The sequence below is a fragment of the Drosophila gunungcola genome (assembly GCF_025200985.1).
Source record: "Drosophila gunungcola strain Sukarami chromosome 3L unlocalized genomic scaffold, Dgunungcola_SK_2 000005F, whole genome shotgun sequence".
Classification (NCBI taxonomy): Eukaryota; Metazoa; Arthropoda; class Insecta; order Diptera; family Drosophilidae; genus Drosophila; species Drosophila gunungcola.
The window spans coordinates 2829735-2852921 of NW_026453180.1; the positions used below are offsets into that span (position 1 = coordinate 2829735).

General features: G+C 36.2%; 1 protein-coding gene across 4 annotated transcripts in view; it reads right to left on the bottom strand.

The window, feature by feature from the left end:
* LOC128259070 (regulating synaptic membrane exocytosis protein 2) overlaps positions 1 to 16316 on the bottom strand; it is a 77385-nt gene extending 61069 nt beyond the window's left edge. For 2 of the 4 annotated variants that reach the window (XM_052991206.1, XM_052991202.1), the window contains exon 1: positions 15787 to 16316. The gene's annotated coding sequence lies outside the window, so the exon portion shown is untranslated. The remainder of the gene's footprint in view (positions 1 to 15786) is intronic. The other 2 variants (XR_008268013.1, XM_052991203.1) reach the window with 2 other exon arrangements.
* Positions 16317 to 23187: the final 6871 nt, after the last annotated feature.

Sequence of the window (23187 nt, forward strand, 5' to 3'; positions counted from 1 at the left end):
CAACAAACTGGCATTCACAGCTCAAAAATTTGGGTTGGATTAAATTTCGAAAAAAATGATGATGGTACCCCTTATAAAAAATGCTAAAATTGGCGACCTCCAAAAAATGAGTTAAAATTGCAGTTTTTTGATCAAAACTATAAATAATAATGGTTCAATGTTGGACTGGCATACCTCGTTGAATTCGTCATAAAATTTGCAACAAACTGGCATTCACAGCTCAAAAATTTGGGTTGGATTAAATTTCGAAAAAAATGATGATGGTACCCCTTATAAAAAATGCTAAAATTGGCGACCTCCAAAAAATGAGTTAAAATTGCAGATTTTTGATCAAAACTATAAATTATAATGGTTCAATGTTGGACTGGCATACCTCGTTGAATTCGTCATAAAATTTCCAACAAACTGGCATTCACAGCTCAAAAATTTTGGGTTGGATCAAATTTCTAAAAAAATGATGATGGTACCCCTTATAAAAAATGCTAGAATTGGCGACCTCCAAAATATGAGTTTAAATTGCAGTTTTTTGATCAAAACTATAATTTATAATGGTTTAATTTTGGAATGCCAAACCTCGTTGAATTCGTCATAAAATTTCCAACAAACTGGCATTCACAGCTCAAAAATTTTGGGTTGGATCAAATTTCGAAAAAAATGATGATGGTACCCCTTATAAAAAATGCTAGAATTGGCGACCTCCAAAAAATGAGTTAAAATTGCAGATTGTTGATCAAAACTATAAATTATAGTGGTTCAATGTTGGACTGGCATACCTCGTTGAATTCGTCATAAAATTTGCAACAAACTGGCATTCACAGCTCAAAAATTTTGGGTTGGATCAAATTTCGAAAAAAATGATGATGGTACCCCTTATAAAAAATGCTAGAATTGGCGACCTCCAAAATATGAGTTAAAATTGCAGTTTTTTGATCAAAACTATAAATTATAATGGTTCAATGTTGGACTGGCATACCTCGTTGGATTCGTTATAAAATTTCCAACAAACTGGCATTCACAGCTCAAAAATTTTGGTTTGGATCAAATTTCGAAAATAAATGATGATAAAAAATGCTAAAATTGTCGACCTCCAAAAAATAAGTTTAAATTGCAGTTTTTTGATCGAAACTATAAAATATAATGGTTCAATGTTGGAATGCCATACCTCGTTGAATTCGTCATAAAATTTCCAACAAACTGGCATTCACAGCTAAAAAATTTTGGGTTTGATCAAATTTCGAAAAAAATGATGATAAAAAATGCTAAAATTGGTGACCTCGAAAAAATGAGTTTAAATTGCAGTTTTTTAATGGAAACTATAAATTATATTGGTTCAATGTTGGAATGCCAATTTCCAACAAATTGGCACTCAGCTCAAAATTTTGGATTGGATAAAATATCGAAAAAAATTATAAAAAAAGGCGAAAATTGGCAACCTCGAGAAAATCAGCATTAACCAAGGATTTAGTCAAATTTGTAGGAAATAATGAATAAATGTTAAAATGACACACTTCGTTGATTTTCCAAAAAGTGAATGATGTTACCCTGTTATAAGAAGGCGATTAAATCTAATCTGTCCCACATTTTAGATTGGCCGCTGGCTGCTCAGGCAGAAAAAGCTGTCAAAATTAAAATATAAATATTCGGCAGAAGATCGAATTAGAAGCTCAAATTATTTGGTCTGCATATGTCTGAAAAGTTGATTAAATCCCAGAAATTGTCGTGGCCAGCGAGAGCTAATCCAAGTTTTTAATCCAATCATAAGTTATTAGCACCCACTCTTTCTGAGCAGGAAAAGCTCAAAGTGAAAAATGAAAAAAGAAAAAAAGAGAAAGCCATTCACTTGGAGAGCTGTTTTTGAGCGACATGTTCGCTATGCGAGGGCGTAGCATAAAAAAACTTTATTCATGGAGTTTTTTCTATGGTCACCACTGGATTGTAGGCAACATTCAACGAGGCGTGGATGCCTTTTTCAAATCGAGTGGGTCCCTTTTGATGGCCTTTGTGGATGGATGTGAATGTGAATGTGAGTGTTAGTGTGCATGTGGATGCTGTGCGTTGACGGCAAGTTTCACAAATGATTTCACATTTTTGCATAAATAAATGTCAAGTGTGCGCCGGAGCATGCGGAGAGTTGCTGACAGTTTTCTAATAAACCCAAAGGACGAGAAAGAAAACAGGATAATCAGCGCGCAGGACAGGGATAAAGAAACCCGAGCAACAAGTTGTACATATATCTTGTGCGTCCACTTTAGCTTAGCAATAATAATAACCTTGGCTGCCATTTCTCAATGTGTGTGTGTGTGAGTGCGTCGCTTTTACCCATATGAAAATGACAATTTCCATTCCCCTCGACAGTCGACACTCGACACTTTGCTAGTGATGCCACAATACCCAAAGCAAAAAAGATTATGCGAAAAAAAATCCTTAGCCCCTGATAAAATTTTTTAAAAATTTACCAAACAAAAAAATTTAAATAATAAAAAATGTTTGCACATTTAAGGAACACATTTAATTAAACACTTAAATTGAAAACGGGCATTATATCGGTTTATATCACGTATTTTGCAATCAATTTGCACAGGTATAAAACAAACAAAGTAATAAAGTAGCCAAAATAGCTAAAGAAAAATTAAAATTGTCTGTATAGTTGACCAATATAAATTAAAAAGCAAGTTGCAATTTTTGTTTAATGCCCAGAGCTACTATCTTAATACCTAAAGTGACAGCACTTCTTAGTTTCGTAATTAAAAAAATAATTACAAAATGCCATATTTATGGTCGATAGTATTCACAATAAATTGCTTTTAATTTTAAAATTGCCAGATCTAGCTACTGAATTGCTAAATTGCCAGCACTGCCTGTGTGCCATGGTTATTTTAGGATTTCCCAGCAACGCTGGCAATTTTAATAATGTTTACTCAAGGCGTAGCCTTAGATCATTTTTGCCGCTCCCTCTTGAAACAAATAATAATGGGAATAATGGAAAACCAGGAGTCGGGAAAAGTAGCCAGGCTGCAGGATTCGTGTGTGCAGCGAGGCATGCTAAATGACAGCTGCTTGTAAATGGGAAAATGAGAACGAGAATGCCAGGATCCTAATAAGCAGGCCATAAGATGCAGCACGCTATTGCAGCGCAAAACTGACAATTCCGGGCTACGTGTTTGTTTTGTGTCGCCGGTCGAGAAATTCCAGCCATCACAGCCATTAGAGCCGTAATTTATATTCCGCCCATCAAAGCAAAGGGGTCACATTATCCTTTTGCCTCTCAGCACAAAGCCAGCACAAAGCATTTATATAAATATCATTTTAAGCTGCCTCTTGCTGCAGCTGCTGCCTAATGAGCGGATTAAAGTGCTCTAATATAAAGGTCTCCGGTGCTTCCTGTTCGTGGAAGTGTTTTTTCCGCACTCTAGTTGGTTCCGGGAAAAGCTAAGTCCGAGGTTGCAACTTAAAAGCGAGACAGGAGCACCAACTAGTGGTACTTGCTTTCAAAAGGGCATCTTCTGCGAAAACAAACAATATTGCTCGACGTCTTTGGCAATCAGATATCAAAATTGAATAGTCCTTGAGTAGTTCCAAAGTATTCGTTTATGTTGAAAGCGATTTCAATGCACGAATATAGAGCAGAGAATTTTTGGAAATCCAAATCTAAAATTCGTTGAAAATTTCTGCCAATTTCGATACTTAGTAACGGAATTTTCATATGCGTAAAAGGGGTTTTCTTTTAACTACAAAATTAGGAAAAGAAAAAGTAACATTTCTCAACAAGTTGAAAGCTTAAAACTTTATATTTAACTGCTATTATTTGCAAGTATATATATTTCTTAAAAATATAAGATATTGCCAAGTCTGTGTTTAATAGTGGAAAAAGGATGTTTCAATTTCTATATCTTTATGGTAATCAAAAAACAAGGAAAAAGCTTTGTGTTAAAAAATATTTGTAAATTTCTATGCCATCTTTTATGATGTTTTAGTATTTTAAGAACAAATCCCAGCCCACAGTGCGTATACGCAATAAGTGCCCTTTTCTTTGTCCCCTTCCAATTTCATCTCAATATTTGCAATAAAAAAGAAAAAGGCTTTGATTTGCATGCGGGAGTTGAGTCTTTGAGTTGCCTTTGTTTGGCATAAGACTTTTGCCCAGAGACACAAAAAAAAACATATTGCCTGCATGCGTTTATATTGGAAAATATTGATTTACCTGCTATCAAAGACAGCTGCGACTCGTATTTGTGTGTGTGTGTGTGTATATGTGTGTTTGCACTTGGTGCGAACCACGAGCCACAATGGCATGAGCTTAGATCCCCGCTGCCAGGATACACACTCGCAGAGTGTTTGATTTCGCCTTTATGCTCCAGTTGCCAGCCATAAACGCAATAATCAATACGGATTGTCGGGCGCAAAGTGCCAGGATGCCGCAAACGATTCAGATTCACATTCGGATTCAGATCCGCACTCCCATTCCTATGCCCACTCAGATTCAGAATTCACAGTGGGTTGTAGGTCGGCAGGTTTGGCCAACTCGGCTGGAGGGCTCAACAAGTGCAGCTAAGGCCACATCATTAACATTTGCTGCGCGGCACTCAATGTCAAGGCAACGTGACTTATAAATATATCCGCACATAGGTACACTTTGTATGCCTAAGGTCACGAGGGCTAGACGCACCTCAAGAATTATATTTACAGTGCTTAAACCTGAGTTGCGTTTATGTGTGCAGCTTACTTTGCAAGAACCTTCAAGAAAATCCAGCTAAAATTCCATTTGGTAATTTCATTTGACCTTGAGTATTCCCTTTTATTTCATAAAAATTGCTGGTAGATTTAGCATTTACATGTATGCCATAAATATGACTTGGGGTAATTTTTTTAAACAAAAATTGCTGCTTGATATAGTAATTCAATTTAAGGCAGAAATCTGACTCAAAAATAAAAGTAATATAGAACTTTTTAGAGTTAATGTTAAAACAGCAGTTTTGATTACAATGTTGACTTAGCTCAGAAAATATGTTAATGCTATCATACATTCATTTCCACTTTGGAAAATGTGATCGTAATGCGATACTAAAAGTATAACTTTTAGTTTATACTTTTCTGCTGCCAAATAATTAGTCTTTGATAAAATATTCAAGTGGTTCTCTTTTCTTCTGAGATTCTCGTTTCTGGAAACAGTTGAACCTTTGACCCCGAACTGGGTAAATGCTTTTAAAGTAAATCTGTCAAGCTCTCCATTCCCACGCAGCTTGCCAAGGTATTTTTAGAAATGCTAATAATTCACTCGCAAAGTGCGAACTGCGTTGGGTTCGTTGCCATACATTTCTGACTTAATAAGTTGACAGGAGCAGTCAATCAGCGTCACATACTGCCTTTACCCTCTGAGATTTTCCCCCAATTTCCATTTAGAATTTCCAACATTTCCCACGATTTTCCACACCGCACATCCTGTCGGCGACAGTTCATTTAAAAATCATTGTTAGATCTGGCAAACTGTATCTTTAATTAGCCCAAGGACCTATTCCAGAGCAGAGATTTCGTTGCTTGGCACATGTTAAATGCAAAACGGCTCATAAAATCAAACCAACTAATGTGACACGCATTTTTGGACTGCTGCCTGTTGCTCTTGAGTTCGCTTTTTTAAGGGGGAAAACTCGAGAGAGAAATGGTCTGTGTGTGGGTGGTGTTCTGTTTGTGCAAAACGTTACTTTGCGCAAAATTATGCAAATTTGATGTGCGTTTTGTTTGGCAGAGCACATCCTGCTGTGTGTGTGGGTGGTTTCTGGGGGCAGGTCCTGTGGCGGTTGCACCACATGCCAGGACCTAGGCAAACATCGTGCTGTGCAAGTTCCTCGGACAGCAGACAAAGTGCATGGCAAACAGAGCAACTTAAAACACACAGCACACACACACACACAAACTTGCTCGAAAGAAACCAAACATTTGTTAACCCATTCTGAGGCTTAGCAATTCCCAGAACTTTAGGCAAAGCTTCAGGTGCAGCTGCCCTTAAATACTCAATGAAATTCAAAATCGATGTCCTCCAGCTAAGAAAAAAAAGACTTATCTGATCAAAGCAACGCAGCCAGCAAAATAACGAAAAAATTTCTGCAGCAAATGGAAGAAAAACACGAAAATCCGGCCAAGTTTTTTTGGGCCTTTAAAATCTCGCCTTTGTTTGTTGTGGGAGGTGGTGTTGTTGGCCAGAAAAATCGCAAAAAGAACAGCTCAGGACCTTGTTACCGGAAACCACTCACAAAACACACACACACACACACACATGGGCGGGCAAATAAACTGCTCATTATTATGCAAAGTTTTTACTTGTTCGCTATCTGCGGAAGTGTAAGTTGAGCCACTTTCACTGAGGGCAAACTAACTGGCTTAAAATTAAGAATAACTTTCTTATAATAAGAAATTGTTGAAAACTGGAGATCTTTAAACTTCTAGATAAAGTCACTTTAGAACAAAAAAACTTTTGGGACTTTAACAAGATTGAACCAATAATACTTAAAAAATTAAGCAAAATGGTAATAAAGTGCTGAACAAGTTGTTTAAAATTTGTATTTAATTTTCTTCTCTGCACAATTTCTGTTAAACAGTCTTGACTTATATTTGTTACTTTGGTCATTAAAACATTAAAAAGATCTTTATAATAAAAATCTTACATACTTTTCGGTTTTTTTTAAAACCATTTTTCAAATTCCAAAGTTAAAAGTAAACTGCCCGAGCTTATTTTTCATAAATATACCACAATAACAAACTTATAAAAAAAGTGTTGACACTTTGTGTGTCTCTACAAGCATTTCTCGAATTCCAAGAGATTTATGCCGTTTGAACTTTTTTTTCCAAATTTTAAATTTTTGTATCAAATTCCTGATAAAGTAACACATTTTTTTCCGTGCTGAAGTCTGCCAGAAGCAACAGTCGGTCAAATAGCACACCCCGCGCCCTCAATTTAATTGGCCCACTATACAGTATTATACTCGTACAGTATGTTTGGCAAGAGGAGTGGCCAAAACAGACGTTGGCATATGGCCAGTCGACCCCAAAGCTTAATATTTCGCTAACGTCCTCGTCATTCGGGTTCTTTTTCTGGCTAAGCACACGCCTGGGATTTTGCCAGGCTCATCGACCATCGACCAACAAAAATGACTGCACACAAAGTGAACTAAGCTTTGCGGCCAAAGCGAAATGCGGAATTCAATTTGACGGGATGGGACGGCCGTAATTTGCCAAAAACGATGCTTAATGCGCCACAAAAATTTTGCAGCGCCATGAAAAATGAGTAAAGCAACAAAAAGAACAAGAATGAAAAAAGAATGGAGCTTAATTTTCAACACATATTTGATTTATAGCCAAGCTCAGCAGCCAAAGTGAAAAGTTTCGAGTTTTGCCGTTTGGCTTTGCCAATTTTAAAGGCCCTGCGATAAGGTGAAGGCTTGCCAATCAGCATATGCACGGCCACGCAAACAAACACAAACAAACAAGCAAAGACGCACTCAGACAAAGAAACAAACCTACATTAGGGTGATCCTTTACAATTGCATACTGTAGGGCCGGACTTTTGGTCTTTTAAAAAGGTATAACGGCATTAGTTTTATTGCATTTATTTTACTACAAATTCGATATGATATTGACATATAATTTCTTATTATAAATTCCTTTTTTCAATTCATAAATAGGAAATAAATATTTAATGTCATATAGAAATCCTAGATGCATTTTAAGCATGCAACAAATGAATCTTCTTCAAGAAAAGCCTTGATTTAAATATGTATTTATTAAATTACGCCTACGCCAAGTGGACCAAGTATAAAAATTGTTTTTAACTGAAAGATTGTTAGGTTAAATATATTACGTCTGGTACTTTCTTATAGAAATACCACGTAAATTTTTAAAATAAATATCCATGTGAATCAATAAATCAATTATTCAAATTAAGCATACGCCATGTGTGCCAAGTCAAATATTTCCTAATTGAATATTGTTTACAATGCGTTTCAAGGATATTCATGTTATATAAATTAATTTGAGTTTTATGTTACAATATTCATTTAAGAAAGTGCTTGAGCTTTAACTTCTTGCCTTTAAAAACAATTTTATAAATATAATTTTCATATACTGAATTATGAATCATAAATTTCTTAAATACCCTCAAGTACACCCTAACGCAGACTCACACACATATACACACAAAGAGCGGGCCACACCGCGAAGTATGCAAATGTAAGCGCCCGTTAAACATGCCAGAAAAACACGCTTCAAAAACAACTGGCAACAAAACCAGAACGTAATTGCCTCGTTTCATTTTTAATAACTGTCAATCCTTTTGGGCTGTTTCTGGGCGCGGCAATTGCCGACTCAACTGGCACAAGTCGCCCCGTAATTTCAGCCCAGCACATGAGCTGTACTATAGAAACACCGCAATACAAAAATACCAAAAAAAAAAAAAAAAATCCACAGCCACGAAACCAGAAACAACAGAAAGGAAAAAATGTCGACTTTGTAGAAGGAAAAGTTAGACAAACTTTTGGGCACGCTATTAGTATACCCTGCAGTGGCAATCAAACTAAATTGAATTCATTCCGATAAGAAAGTTATAGTCTCGGGCAGACAAACTAGATGAGAGATGAACTTGGGTTCATCTGAAGCGAATATTTATGCAATAATAGAACCCGAAATATTCACAACCCGAACTAAGAATGTCTTTTCACAAAATGACTTAGCCATAAAAGGGTATTTTATTGTCAACGAACCGCAAATAGTTTTTGCCCCATTTCCCGTTTTTACAGCGCTTTTGGGGGCCAAAACTTTGGCTCAGCTGGTTTGATAAATGTTTTTGCCAACTTTTGGCCAAACTGTTGCTCGGCTCTCGGTTTCCATACTGCATTGTGGCCATATCGGTGGATTTCAGCCAAAAAGAAAAGGGAAAACCAGGCAAAAAATAAAGAAATTTTACCTAAAACTTTTGGAAAACGGCGAGCCCGCCCCAACTTTTACGTTTCAGTAAAATTACTTTCGATTTTCAGCAACTCGGCCATCTCGGGACTCATTTTCATTGTTTAACTTTAAGCTCAGCCTGTTGCCCACCGGAGGGGCACATCATGCATTAATCATCTTGAGTACACAAAACACGGCTACGACCAGTTCGGCCGGTTCAAAGTGTCAGGCTCCCCTGGAAACGTGACCCCGGGCGCCAATTACATTAATCAAAGCATAAAGCGTAAGCTGCACTCATAACACGACTCTTACTTGGCTCAAATATTTTATTAGGCCAACCCATCCGCCAGTCGATCTAACAATCCAGCAATATTGCAATCCATCCACAGCAAAATCCACTCCACCTCGACCCATAGAAAGGGCATAAAATGTCAATTTTGCCCAGAACTCAGGGAGAGCACAGCCAAACAATGAGGCAAATTTTCTTTGCCAACAGTGCACAAAGAAAAATTAAATAATTACAAGCCAATTTGGAGTACGGTTGACAAGGAAATAATTTCAGGAAATCAATTTAAAAAGCGTCTGTATTGAAAACACTTCCTTGTTTCAAAAACTTAAGTCATTATTATTTGAGGCCCTTTTTTTTCTTAGCTTGTCAACGCGTTGCAACGCTAGAATTCTAAAGCTTACCCAAACTATACAAAATTCAAGTATAATTAAACTGGGAGGAGAAAAGTTTATATTAAATAAAACACAATTATTATCAAAGAGATCGTTTATTTATTTATGCGCTGTGTGTTGTTCCTAGATTTATAAATGTCATATTATTTTAAACTGCATAAAATAAAAAAAATTTTTTAAATGTGTACATGGAAGCAACATTTCAGAAATCCTTTTAATATGCCACAAATTTATGTAATTCAAGTGTAGTTAAGCTGGGAGGAGGATTGGGCTTGCGTCAGCAGCCAGTGGAGCTATTATCAGCTGCTTTGAGCGATTACACGTTGGGGGCAAGGACTGGGAAGGGTCCTGGAAGGGATGGTAGGAGTGGTAGGTGCTGGAAGGATCTGGGAAGTAGGAAGTGGAAGGACAAGGACAGCTCGGGCTGAGTTGGACGCGGGTCAGGGTCGCGTTTAACAAAATGTAAACACAGCGCGGCCAGGCAACATTTTGCCAACACTGGTTATCTACCTTCTGTCACTGTCTGCCTGGATATGCCATACATCCCTACTGCTATTCCTATACCTATTCCCTAGTACCTAAGTCCTCTTTTTGTGTGTTGCCCGGATATTAAGGCTAGTCCGCGTTACGGTAATGGCAATGCCAAGAGCCGGCGGCCCACGCACATTCAGATCCAAATCCAGAACGAGACTTTAAATGGCACAAGGAAATTGTAAAATTTGTAGCATTTTGTCACTGTCGTTGCTGCGGCGATTCGGCCAAGTTAAGGCAAGTGAGTCAGATCCCTTCGGATTTTGTAGGCTCCCAAGGAAAATTATCTTAATTAGACTGCCAAATAAAATATTGTTTTGGCGGGAAGAGAAAGGTAAATTATTTCTTTACAAATATCAAATTATAATTACTCACTATCTTTACTTTTCTTAAAATTTTTCGATAGAAAGAAAAATTATTTGTCTTAAAAAACTATTTATTTTTTGTGCTTTTAATATTAATAAAAAATAAATTTTAAGATTAAATACCGCCGATTTCTTGGAATTAAAGAATACTATTTCAATTTACGTTTACGTTTATAAGACTTAAATAATGAAGTAAATAAAAAAATTTTATAAAATTAGATTTTTAATATTAAAAATATTCTTAGGCTGTTGTTGTAAGACAAATGTAGTTTTTTAAGATGTAGGCAATTAATTTTGTTATTTTTCTTGTAGTAAAATTAATAACTTGGAAACTCTTTACCCAACTACTACTACAATTCAATTAGTTCTGTGTTTGCGCGAAAATTCGAAATCCCGTCAAAGCTACAAGAAATAAAAGTAATTTATTTTAAAGCTGACTTAAATTCACTCAAAGTTCACTTTATTTTCCGAGAATAATTCAACATTTTGATGGATTAAAAACGAGCGAAAAAGTGTAATTTATTTCTGCCAGCCACCACTTTTTTCACCCCGTTGCATAGTTGCTTTTTTTATGGGACCTTAACGAGAAATTGTATTTCGGGACACAGTCACGCATCCACATATGCAAATTACCAGTGAACAAGAGCGGCTTCAGGCTTCAAACTGCTTGGCAGAACTGTGGGTAAACATTTTAATTGAGAATTCGTCGAGCCGCAGAAAGTAAATAGAGGAGTGTGCAAACGACAAGTGGGCGGAGCGATTGCGAATGCATGACAGCATCCTGTGTTGGTGGAAAGCTGGAAAATGCTGGAAAATGTGAAAAGGGGCTTTTCCTTCTACGCCTTCCACTTAGAGTCTTTTGGTTTTTTTTTTTTGCATAAGCCTGCACTTTGCACATTTTTGCATGCGTAACAAACGAAAAAAGGGAGCAAAAACTGGCTGCCTGACTACCGTGATGAGTGGACATGCCAACGAAATTCAATTAATTACATTCCCCACTGCCAGCAATCTATTTTCCTGTGCACAGCAAAAAAAAATAGATGCTTCTGGGTGAGAAATTTTAAGATCTTAGAATAGCGAAAATATGCTTTACACTTAAATATTTTGCTGAATAATAATATAATAACGCGAGGATTCTAAACAAAATCTATAATTTAATTTAAATTTTCTCCACTAAAGCTAATGGGTTTTTTCAAGGCTTACAAATAAAAATATAATTTACAATTATTTAATTTACAATTATTTTTAGCAAGTTGACTTTATTTCCTTTTTTTGCGACTTTTAACCCAGCATACAGACTTAACACCAGAAAAATAAAAAGAATTAATTAAAGAAAAAGTCAATAGACAAAAACATAGTTTTAACTTTAAAAATTATTTTTATGGGTTTTGAAAAGCTTACAACAAAATTTAACCCATCATACATATTTAATGCCAGAAAGATACAAAAATTGACAAAAACATTATTTTCTTACTGCCAGCTTTTAATTTGATTTTAACTTGTAAATTCCCTAACTAAAGTAAAGTATTCAAAAGCTTACAAAAGACTATATAATTTATTAACTTTCTTAGGCGACTATTAACCCATCATACAGGTTTAACTCCAGCAAGATATTTAAGAATTCATTTCGCAATAAAAAAAAGTTAATTGACTCCCAGTTTTTCTGTATACTATGTCAGCACAAAGGCCAACATGATAAATTTGACAAATGCAAGAAGCTTTGTTTAAAAGATAAAAAAATATTGCCTTATAATACAATTCTATATTGCACAGTCATTTTCTTAATCAACAAAATTTCTTTGTTAATAAGAAGAAGAATTAGTGAGTTAATAATAATTCAAACAGATAAGAATCTTGTAGATATTACTTTTGAAATTTGTTTATTTTTCGCTGTATATTTTTCCTGTAGGCATTAAAATGAGATGTCGGCACAAAAACCAAATACAACAAATGTGAGCGACTTACTTAAAAATGTAAAATAAATATTTGCGCCTGTGGCCAGCATCATTCACTTTATGCGCTTTATGTCGGTGGTTATTTGTTTACGCGTTTTTTATCTTTGGCCCGGAGTTTGTTTTTTTTTTCGGTCCAACCAGTTTGTTTGCGTCCGGAAAACCCGGTCAAAAGTCGTGGATGGGGAAAAAAATTGGCTCACTTTGCTGCTGCTTTATTAAAAATTGTTGTGCAAATGAAGCGGCAATTTGGTATTTTGCAACTGGCAATCCGGGAGTCGTTCATTATCACCATGAGATGAGTCCTCGGAATAAAGTTAATTAATTTTTGCTTTTGATTAAAGCGCAACCAAAGGCGGCTAAGCAGGGCACAAAAACACAAAGGTCTTAATCCTTTTGTGCGTGTGTGGTTGAGATGGAGAAAAAAAGGAATGGATATTTCCCCGAGCGTGTTCAACATTTAAAACATTTTGACTTTTGGATACGACATTAATGAATACATTTGGACAGACATGCGGGGAAAAATGTCCATCGTTCAGTGGTTTAAAATGCCATTAAGTTCATAGGGACTGGCCAGCCTGTCAGCATTTGCCTGCTGTCCATTTTCCGGCTTTTCCCGACCCACATTTTGCGCTGCGAGCTGTCAGCGTGCATAACTGTTGCTGTCAGGATTATGGCTTGTCATATTATGTATTATAGAGTCTTTTATTTGCTTTCAATTAAAATGCGTGTGTGTCAACCGGCTGCGCATATAAATTGCCAGCAAAATAAGACGCAAATTTATGCAAACCATCCGAATGAGTTTTCTTTTTTTCTCCAGTTTTTCCCCGACTATTTATTTTTTTCGGCCAACTTTTCCCTTGTTTTGTCGTTGGCCGTTTTGTGGGGAATCTGAAATGAATTCTGCCGCTTGATTTGCATATCCGCCCAAAACAGGAAAACTAAACAACTTTGTTTACTCCTTGCGATAGACACAAAAACGTTGGTCGAGAAAACATCAATACAAATTGTGATTCTTGTAAAAACAATCGAATGAATTTGTAAAATATGGGATTGACTTTCAACCTGCAAATGGCAAAAATATGTTTTTACCCTCTGGAAAATAAGTTATATTAAGGGTATCTACATTTTTTAAATATTGCAGTGACTTTTAAATTAGAAATGATAGACCACCTTCACTACCACTAATGTTTTCGCATAAATAAACTATTTAGGAAACTTTTTAATAGCTATTTGGTATTGAAATGGAATTTTGCGCATACATAATTAAGTTTTTGCTTATTAAATTAAAAAGTACTGAATTAAATTCTAATCCAATCAATTCATTGGCCATTAAATTGTATGTTCACCAAATACTCATTCCAATTCAATTACAAACTTGAACAAACAAACTTCTAACCACAAATGGAAAAACAAGTTTCTGCAATTACCAGCACTGGATTTAATTACATTTTTAAAATCAACTATGGCACTTTCATATATTTTGTGTAACAACAACAACTGGATGAAAATTGATCAAAATTGTTATGAATTCTAAATGCCAAATGAAAAAAAAATGTATAATTGCAATTTAGAAATATTTATGTTTTAATATAAGCCACTTCTAATATTAGCCACATTTAAATTTATAGAACCAATGACTTGCAGTTCAGATTATAGCCTACGTATTAAATGTATATTGGAAAATAATGTGGTCATTTTTCATTGAGGAAAATTCAGTTTTTAAAGGCAATCTTTACCTTGCCCACTCAGTGGTGAAGCGCGATATTATTAAGTTTTCGTAATAAAAATCAAGCGGATATTAGGCCAATGCCTCTGACCTTAATGGCTTATATCTCTTCGCCTTTTTACGCTTTTGTTATGTATGTGTGGCGGTGCACAAAATGCTTATTACTGATTGATAGGAATCTAAATTAAAATGGCATAATAAAAGCACTTTGGAGCAGACTGCGACCAGACGCGAAAAGGCAGGTGAAAGTGCTTTCTGTTCTGGCTTTTTCGGATCCTTCGAAGGTAAAGCTGCACAAACTTTGGCAGGGATTAGGGCCAAGAGTAATGACAGTTGGCTGGCCAAAAGGGAGGCATTAGCCAGTCCTCATACCAAGTCCAAAACCGATTGCCATCTATACGGCAGGCGGGTCACGTTCATAAAGTCTCAATCGCAGTGAATCGAACTAAAACCAGGTGCTGGAGACAGCTTAAAGTTGCTCCGCACCATAAATCCTGGGAACTTAAAGCCGGAGCATCGGGGAAACTCGAGAAGGCTCCGGGAAAATCCTTAACTTAATTATAAATTAATTAGACGGGGGCCAGCACAACATCAAAGTATCAATAATTAATCGCCTTGATAATGTTTTCAATTTCTTGCTTCATTAAGTTGTTTTATTTCGCAGCCCGCAAGGTGTTGCTTCGCCGTCTTTTCTCAAAGCCCCCAAGGGCTAAGACATAAGCCTGGTTAATACATTTCGAATTAATCGGGGGGAGAAAAAAAAAATAAATAGCTTTTGAGTAATGGTATTTTTATGTTTTATTTTTCTTTTCTTTTAAAATTTGGTACTCGATTTGATAGCAAAACTGTTGATAGCACATCAAATATTGGCAGTAAAAATGTAAGGGTTTGTAAATCATTCAACTTTCAAGATTTTTTTTTTTTTTTACTAAGAGTATGTACTCAGTATAACAAGAATTTTGTGGTAGTAATAATAAGAAAATCAATATCTTTTGAGTAATGATGTTTTTAATGATAATGAAAACAAAATTAGTACTAGCAAATACAAATACTAATTTAGGAAAGGGTTTGAAAAAACTCTCAATTTTTTATGTTATACTTAAGTAAATATTCTTTTCTAACATAAATCTTTTATTGTAAAAATATTCTCGTTTAACTACCTAGTTATTTTTTACATCTTAAAAAATTTAATGTGTAGAAGTATTATTAAACAATTTTTTTTTAAAAAACCATTACAACCACTACAAACATTATTAATTTCTGCCATGTTTTTTACGAGATAACGGATGCTTTAATTCCCAACTTTTGTTTAACGTTACTAAATACTTTATGGCTGTCAAGTCTAGTGTTTTGAAACTTTTAACAAATAACTTAAATTTTAAAGCTCTTTTTTAGTTTATGGGAAATTAATTTTAGAGTTTGGCAGCCAATTTTTGGTGCACATGTGACTGAGCAGTGAGCACGGGCGGAAATAAAACTGAAACCGGATGTGCGCCTGATGGCCAGACCGGAAATTAAACTATTTGCTAGCCTGCCACGCGAGTTTCTTTTCATAACAACGATTTTTTGGCACACACACCGATTCAACACTCACCTGTAAATATTGTTTTACTTTCAAAATTTAGAGCGATATTTAGTGAAGGGAAAAAATGTATATATCTTCAGGTAGCGTGTGTTAAGCGCGCGTTTTAAAATTTATTCGTCACTTATTTTGGCTTTTGTTTGGTGTTGGCCAGCACACACAGACACACTCGCGCACAGACACACACACTCACACACAGAGACAGCCAGGTTACCCACACTCGCGCACACGCACACCTTGGCCGGGAAAGTTAGAAAAGCTATGGTTTCTATATAGCCTGGGTTCCTGGTTCTGGCTCTGGTTCTGGTTCTGGTCCTGGTTACCCAAAATGTCCTGGCCAAACAGGATGTGTCAGCCTCCGCGTTATTGTGTCCTGCTCGCGAGACGGCTCAACTCGAACTGTGACGAGGCTGGCACTTTTGGTCCTTCGGAAAAGCCACTCTCACCACGTCCTTTTCTCTCTTTCCTGCTCTCTCTCTGTCGCACTGCTGCTGAGTGGCATGCACCCCGTCCCTTTCGCGCACTGGAAGTCCTGCCACCAGCTGGCCCAGCATTAAAAAGTAATATCAATTTCCACCTTGCGATGTCGTCGCACGAAAGCAACAGCTAAGCGATTTCCCTGGATGCGGATGCAGGCAGCTGCGAACGTCGCTTTTTTCCCGCCCTCCACATGCCCCGCCCTCTTTACGCCCACGCACTGTTCGCGGCCATAGAAGGTGCGCACTCTCTACGGCAAACGAGTGCCACCATCCACATCCACAGGCCGATTTTGGGTCTACACGAGCGGACAAGCGTACCCGAGTGGAGAGTTTTCATAATTGTTGCATGCCCAGCCGATGTCGATGCTATGATGTGATGATGATGACGATGATGATGATGGCCATCATGTCGATGGAGATTTTGGAAATAGCCAACTGGTTGTTGGGATATTTGTTTCTGGGGAGAGATATAATATTAGGTGGATAGTTTACGAGAGGCGCTTTAAGTAAAGTTAAGGCGCTTTAACAAGTTAAAATCAAAACTTTGTAAATAAACTATTGCAAATATTTTTTAAACAAATTTTAAGAATTTTGTTGAAGTCCCAGAGAGTAAACTTTGTAAAAATAATAATTTTAATATAACTTAAAAGCTGCTATTAAAAAGAAATCAAATTGTATACAATAACAATAAAGAAAATACTTAATGTTTAGAAAAGAAGAAATGAATACTTAATCATAAATTCTAAGCTGCTTTTAAAAGATCTTAACAATTAATCTTAACAAATTGTACAAATATATAGAGTTTAAAAAGTGTAGAGTATCTTGAGTGTTTTAAATTCGCTACTATAAGGCTGATATAAAATTTATAGAAAGAAGAGTCAATGAGTTTGTATTAGATATTAGAATTAACTGACAGTTTGCTGTGGCAACGAAGTTGAAAGAGCTTTATTCAAAGCACACACAATTATTTAATATAATTTTAAACTATGTATAATACAATACTCTAACTTTTAATTATAAATTTTTATTATTGAAATTAAAATGAAATCTAAATAACATTAAAATATTCTTATCAAAAAAATTGTCTAAAATGAAGTGTATTTTTCAGTGCTTAATAACAGACTTAATTACGTTATCCTAGCAACTTCACGTTGACTTTGTCTGAATACAAACTAAGCGGTGGCCACCCATACTGGCAAGCAGACGGTGGAAAAAGCGCAACAGGACCAAAATAATTGCGCGTTAAACATGTGCCAAGCAACAGCCGAATAACACGGCGAGAGAAAGCCTTTCACCGAGAGACTGAGAGAGAAATTTAAAGAGGGAGAGGGTGAGAGAGAGTACCAAGGACGACATTGAAAGCCGAATGAAGCCGAGGCCCAGAGAGTCCTGCTTGGAAATGTTCAACTGGTTGCGTTTTCGCAAGCAACAGGATACGCTGGAAGGCAGGAGAACATCGCCCAGCACTAAAAACATCGCACGCACACCAGCTCAAAATCGCAGGACCTGCAGCAGCAACAAAAAAAAAGCAGAAAAAAAGAACAGAAGGAGCAGTAGCAGTGGCAGGACAAGGAGCAAAAGAACCCAGACCAATCCAGACCAACCACAGGCATAGAAGCAGTCGCGTGCTTTAAGCTTGAATACCAAAACAATTTGAGCGAACAATAAAATTCAATGGGCCCCCAAGAAAAGTGGGGAAATGGAAGGAAGCCACTGAAGGAAGAGGGCTGCGAAAAAAGCTGAGGAGGCAGCGAAAAGAAAATGTGCCAATGCGAGGTGGAAGAGGGAAAATTAGGGGGTTGGGTAGCAGCTGGGTGGCGGGAGTTGCGTGTGAAAGGAGCAGCGCCTGTTGAAGGACGAACGGCATTAGAATTCTGCAAAAGAAAACGCACACGGTTAAACTTAAAAAAAAATTTTTTTGGAAACCTGATTCTTTTAATTCTTTTTACTGTAATAAATACCCATTCCAAATGTATTTTTGTGAGGAAGGTATTTTATATTTACAAATTATAAAACTGTTTATATAACTTATTAAATTCGTTGCTTTATTTTTTCAATCTTAATAAAATGTGGATTTTACCAGCATACAAATTATTAGTAGAAATACTGGGGGCTAACATTAATCATTTATTTTATTTTATTTTTTTTTAATTTTCAAGTTATATGAATAATTGAGAAGTACTTTAATTTTGAAAGTAGTTGTCCTGGAACTGGAAGTTTTTATAACCAGAATGTTTTTTTAATTTTGTATAACATATGTCCCTTGAATCTTGCCGAACTTCTTTTCGAGTGTAGCCAATGTTTACCTGTTAGCCAGCCAGTCATCGGGGGATGTTTGGGTTGGACCTGCTCGAGAATCCCCCTCCATTCCACTCGAGGTCGGGATGTCGACTGGCGACTTCTCAGGCCTTCAAAAAGGTATGCAGCGTTTGTCGATTAAGATGCCAGGGTCTGAGTATCAACACTGTTAAAAAATATACTAAGTGCCAGCACTTTAAATAGTTTTGACATTGATTTTAATCCATTTTTAAAATTATTTCATATATTTTAATATTAAATCATGCCATTTATTATTATTTGATTACATGATGTTATAGTTATTAGTTATTCAAATTATTCATTCCTTTACTGTCTACCTATATATAATACATTATTCTAACGTGCTAATAATGAATGTTTTTTTTTACTCTTTCATTATTTTTTTTCAGTGTAGGTATCTGGGTATCGGGGTGTTGTGGGGGGGAGGGGGGTCTTAGGCCGGGACCTGGCTGCCAGCTTATCAATTTGTATGCCTGCAGATATTTATTTATGAATATCCTTTGGACCCTCGCCGGCTCGAAATGCCGAAATGGTGAAATGGTGAAATGCCGCGTAATCCTGACGCACACCTTTTGCCTTTGGCCAAAAGGGCCTGCGTGCGTCCATTTTTCTCGGCTCCACTTTATGTGCTGTCTTTTCTTTCTTCTCCCTTCTTTTTATGGGGGCCTTCCGTCGTCTCTTTAATTTTATTTTTATTGCAGATTGATTTTTTCAGATTAAGTTTTCCATTTTACGCGAGGGACTGCAAGGAATCTGCTTCAATTAGCACTGTACAACAGTGCGGGAAAATAAAACATAAAGGCGAGCCCCTGTGCTCCTGTTTTCACCCTCCATTTGCTCTCGTCACACACACAAAACACGAAGTAAAAGTAAAACATTTTCATGCAAATGCTTTTGTTTAACCATGGAATATCTCCGATATTTGCACACATTCTGGGCGAGAATCCAGCGCGTGTGAGAGTCTTGCGGCAAAAGTTTTTGCTCCGCACGCTGCCAGCCAAGGGCAAACAAAATCAAACCGAGCGCAGTAAAGCAAACCAATATTGACCCACGGTCAGGAGGTGCCTGGGTCAGGGGTCAAGTGGCGGGGGTCGCACATGGGACTAGCAGTGAGGATCGATCAAAAACCAGATGCTCGAGGGTCCTGACCGAGATAACCTTCATTTAATAGGGCGATGGACGACATGCGTCCACCTATTCAGCTTCTTTGTCCCTATTTATTTAATAAGATAATATTATATTATTACAATTATTATTTTTACTTGAATATTTTAAGCTATGTTAACTTGTATTTCTTTTTTTTATAAATTTTGATGCACAGAGAAAACTAGCAAACGTTTAAAGTACAACAACAGGGTTAAATGTTTTAATAAAATAAAATGTATTACCCTTATTTTTGCATCCAATTCGTCGAAATTTAGAGCTCTGTTTTTTTTTCAAGTTACAGCCCTACAGCATACAATAGTATGAAGATTGTTTAAGATTAAAGATTAGCTCAAAAATCAATTTTGAGAGGATCATCAATCACTGTCTTTACCTGACATATATTGTCACAGCCAAAATTTTGCATCAGAAACTTTTATTTTTCTTTTTGGTTTGCATATACAAAGCAAAACAAAATTTAAGAACTGCAAACAATTTGTACTTTATTTATGTTAGGTCACATTCTAGTAATTCTTTTCTTGAAACCGTTTTACTCATAAATTAATTAAATATATATCCACCCCTAGATAAAACGTACTCTCTTTCCATTCTGCAATTGAAAACCAAAAGCACCCACGTTTCAGTGTGAGAATTATTGCCCCATAACATCTGCTTCGAAAAAGTAGAAAAAAACGCCAGCTAATTGCCTGCCATTAGATTGGCTTAAGAATCTATTTTGCGATGGCCAATGGCCAACTCTGACTGCAAGTGCAACTGTCATTGAGCTGGATGACCAGCTGGCAGTTTATCCCTGTCGGTTATGTCAACTAAATGCGTAAGCTTATTTTGCATTCGCCATGACACTCAATTAATGGCAATGGCCAGGAGGGAAGAGTCCAAAAGGACGAAGAACAGCAGTCTGAGTACGGAGGACCAAGCATAATCCTTTGCACACTTTCAATGGCTACAACTTAATTATGTGGAAGCCCTACGAAAGACGGCCGAGCACTTGACGCTAATGCCAGGGCCACTTGAATCTCAAATCCTCGCTCACCAACAACCAAGATGGCTGAATTAAGAGGAACCAAATCCCGGATGCCACCAACTTTTGTTTATAAAGGACCTAAAACACTCTTTTACAAGGAATTATAAATAAAATTATATAACAAATATTTCATATTTATTTTATTAAAATAAATTAAATAAATATAACAATATATTTTACAAATTGATCAAAATTAAAAAGAATAAGCAATTAAAAATTGCTGAATTAAGACGAACCAATCCAGGATGTCACCAACATTTGTTTACGGATTACCTAAAATACTCTTTTATAAGGATACATATATCAAATTATACAACAAATAATTAATGTATTTAAATATATATTTTAATCAAAAACATAACCATTTGTAACCATCCTTTATATGAATATAAATACAAATATTAAATGCTACCTGTTATCAAAGAAGTTGAATTATAATAATATACTTGTAAAATATTTTTCTAATTAAAAGCATTAGGAATTTAAAATCACTAAACAAGCATTCAACCAGCTCTCAGAGATCGCAAAATATTTAACTCCAATTAATACAATCTAAGTATTTCTCTTCAAAATGCCGAAACAAAGTACCTTTTGGGAGGGCATCAGAATAAGTTCTAAGAAAACACAACTTAAGTGCTTCATTACGATTTTAATTTGGCATTTTACCTGCCCGAACGCCCCGCCCTTTTCGACCAACTTCGTCGCCAACTGGGCCTTCTTAATTAGAACAATTTGCGAGGACGACAAGTGGTCTTAGCATAAACTTGGTAAATGACGCAAAAATCGCGACAGCAGTCATTGTCCCCGTTGTTTTCGTTGTCGTTGTCGTTGTCGTTGTCGTTGTCCTGACCGTTTTGTTAAATGCTCAATGCAAATAGTTTGCCAGACAGATTTTCGGCTAGGCCGTATTTTTGCCTATTTACGGTACAGCGAGAAAAGTTAATTGAATTTTCACACCAAAGACGGCTGGAACAATGGTTGTGCCTGTGGCTTCAAACGCTTTATTTGACAAAGTAATTAACTCTGAATAATGTGCCGGGAAATTGCTGTCGTCGAGTGGGTCATAATTTGTGAGGCGCTAGAAATTCCTATTGTTAATCAAACAGGGAAAAAATCGTGCGCCGACTCAATCAGTTGATATCGATCAGTAGGAGATAGCAAAAGGTGGCGGGAAAGTAAAAAGTTCACACCAGCGAAATGAAAGCAACAGTTTGACTGACTATGTGTCATTTTTGCAGGGGTAAACGGGTATGGGTGTGGGAAACTGGCCCCGAAGGATGATGACCAATAGCTCAGCCAACTTGTTGCCAGGCCAAGTCAAAAGGCAAAAACCAAGGGGAAGTACGCACATTGCGTGGCTCCCTTGGGGCTTCGGCTAGGGCAGTTTAGGAAACCTCTATAGGGCAGTGATCAAGGGATTTGGCCATAAGTCTGTAGGGAGTAAGCAAAATGGTGACCTTTTATTTTCAAAACTATCTACTTTGGCAGGGAATACAGCTTCAACAGATTAAAAGGCTTAGTTACTAGTAAAAAAGTTTGTTAAATGATTTATTTTAAGAACACTTACTAATTTATTTGGGGAACCAAATAATAATCTACTTTACATACATTTAACGTTTTTTAACTGGCTTGTTTACTAAACAATCATTAAATTATTTAATAACAATAATAATAACAATAATCTTTACACTCCTAAAAATAAAATATGTACTTTACTAACTTTTTACTAATATACTAATTTTTATTTGTATTTTATTAGCACAAATAATTAAGACTTATAGATAAACTTGTTAAATGGTTGTTTTTACTGAATTATTTGAAAAGTCCACACAATACTTCAGAAAAATATTTGCTTTTACTAACCTTGTAACTATTTAAATCATTCGCAAAAAAAATAAATTTAAATTAAGAAATTAAGACTTAAGAAGAAGGCTAATACAATAACTTAAATTAAACCTTCTAATTTAACTCAACAAAGTAAATTAACTTTTGTAAAGTCTTAAGGCCTAGGATATAGGTAGTCCAATTAATAACTTTATTTAACGAATAACGAATTGTTTTTTGAAAACCCCGAAGCTTAAGTAAAATAAAAAGTTGTACCAGAAACAAAAAAACTAAATTAAAGAGAAATAATACCAACTAGTTACCTTCATCAACCTTTTTTTTTTTGCTGGACAGCAGACCTTCTGCTTTCCTGCTAAATATTCTATTTGTGTCTTAGCAAGATACCAAATTCGCATAAATAAATCTCAATTTACTCGACTGGCCATCGGAAAATGACCTATTTGTAGCGCAGCTCAAACACAATTAGAGGAGCGTGGAAAACCAGCTCCTGTGACAAGGACCAAGGACTAAAAACGATGGACTAAGGACCTGCGGACGATGAATATAGGGGGCAGGGCGAAACTTTTCGCTTTGGTAAGCAAC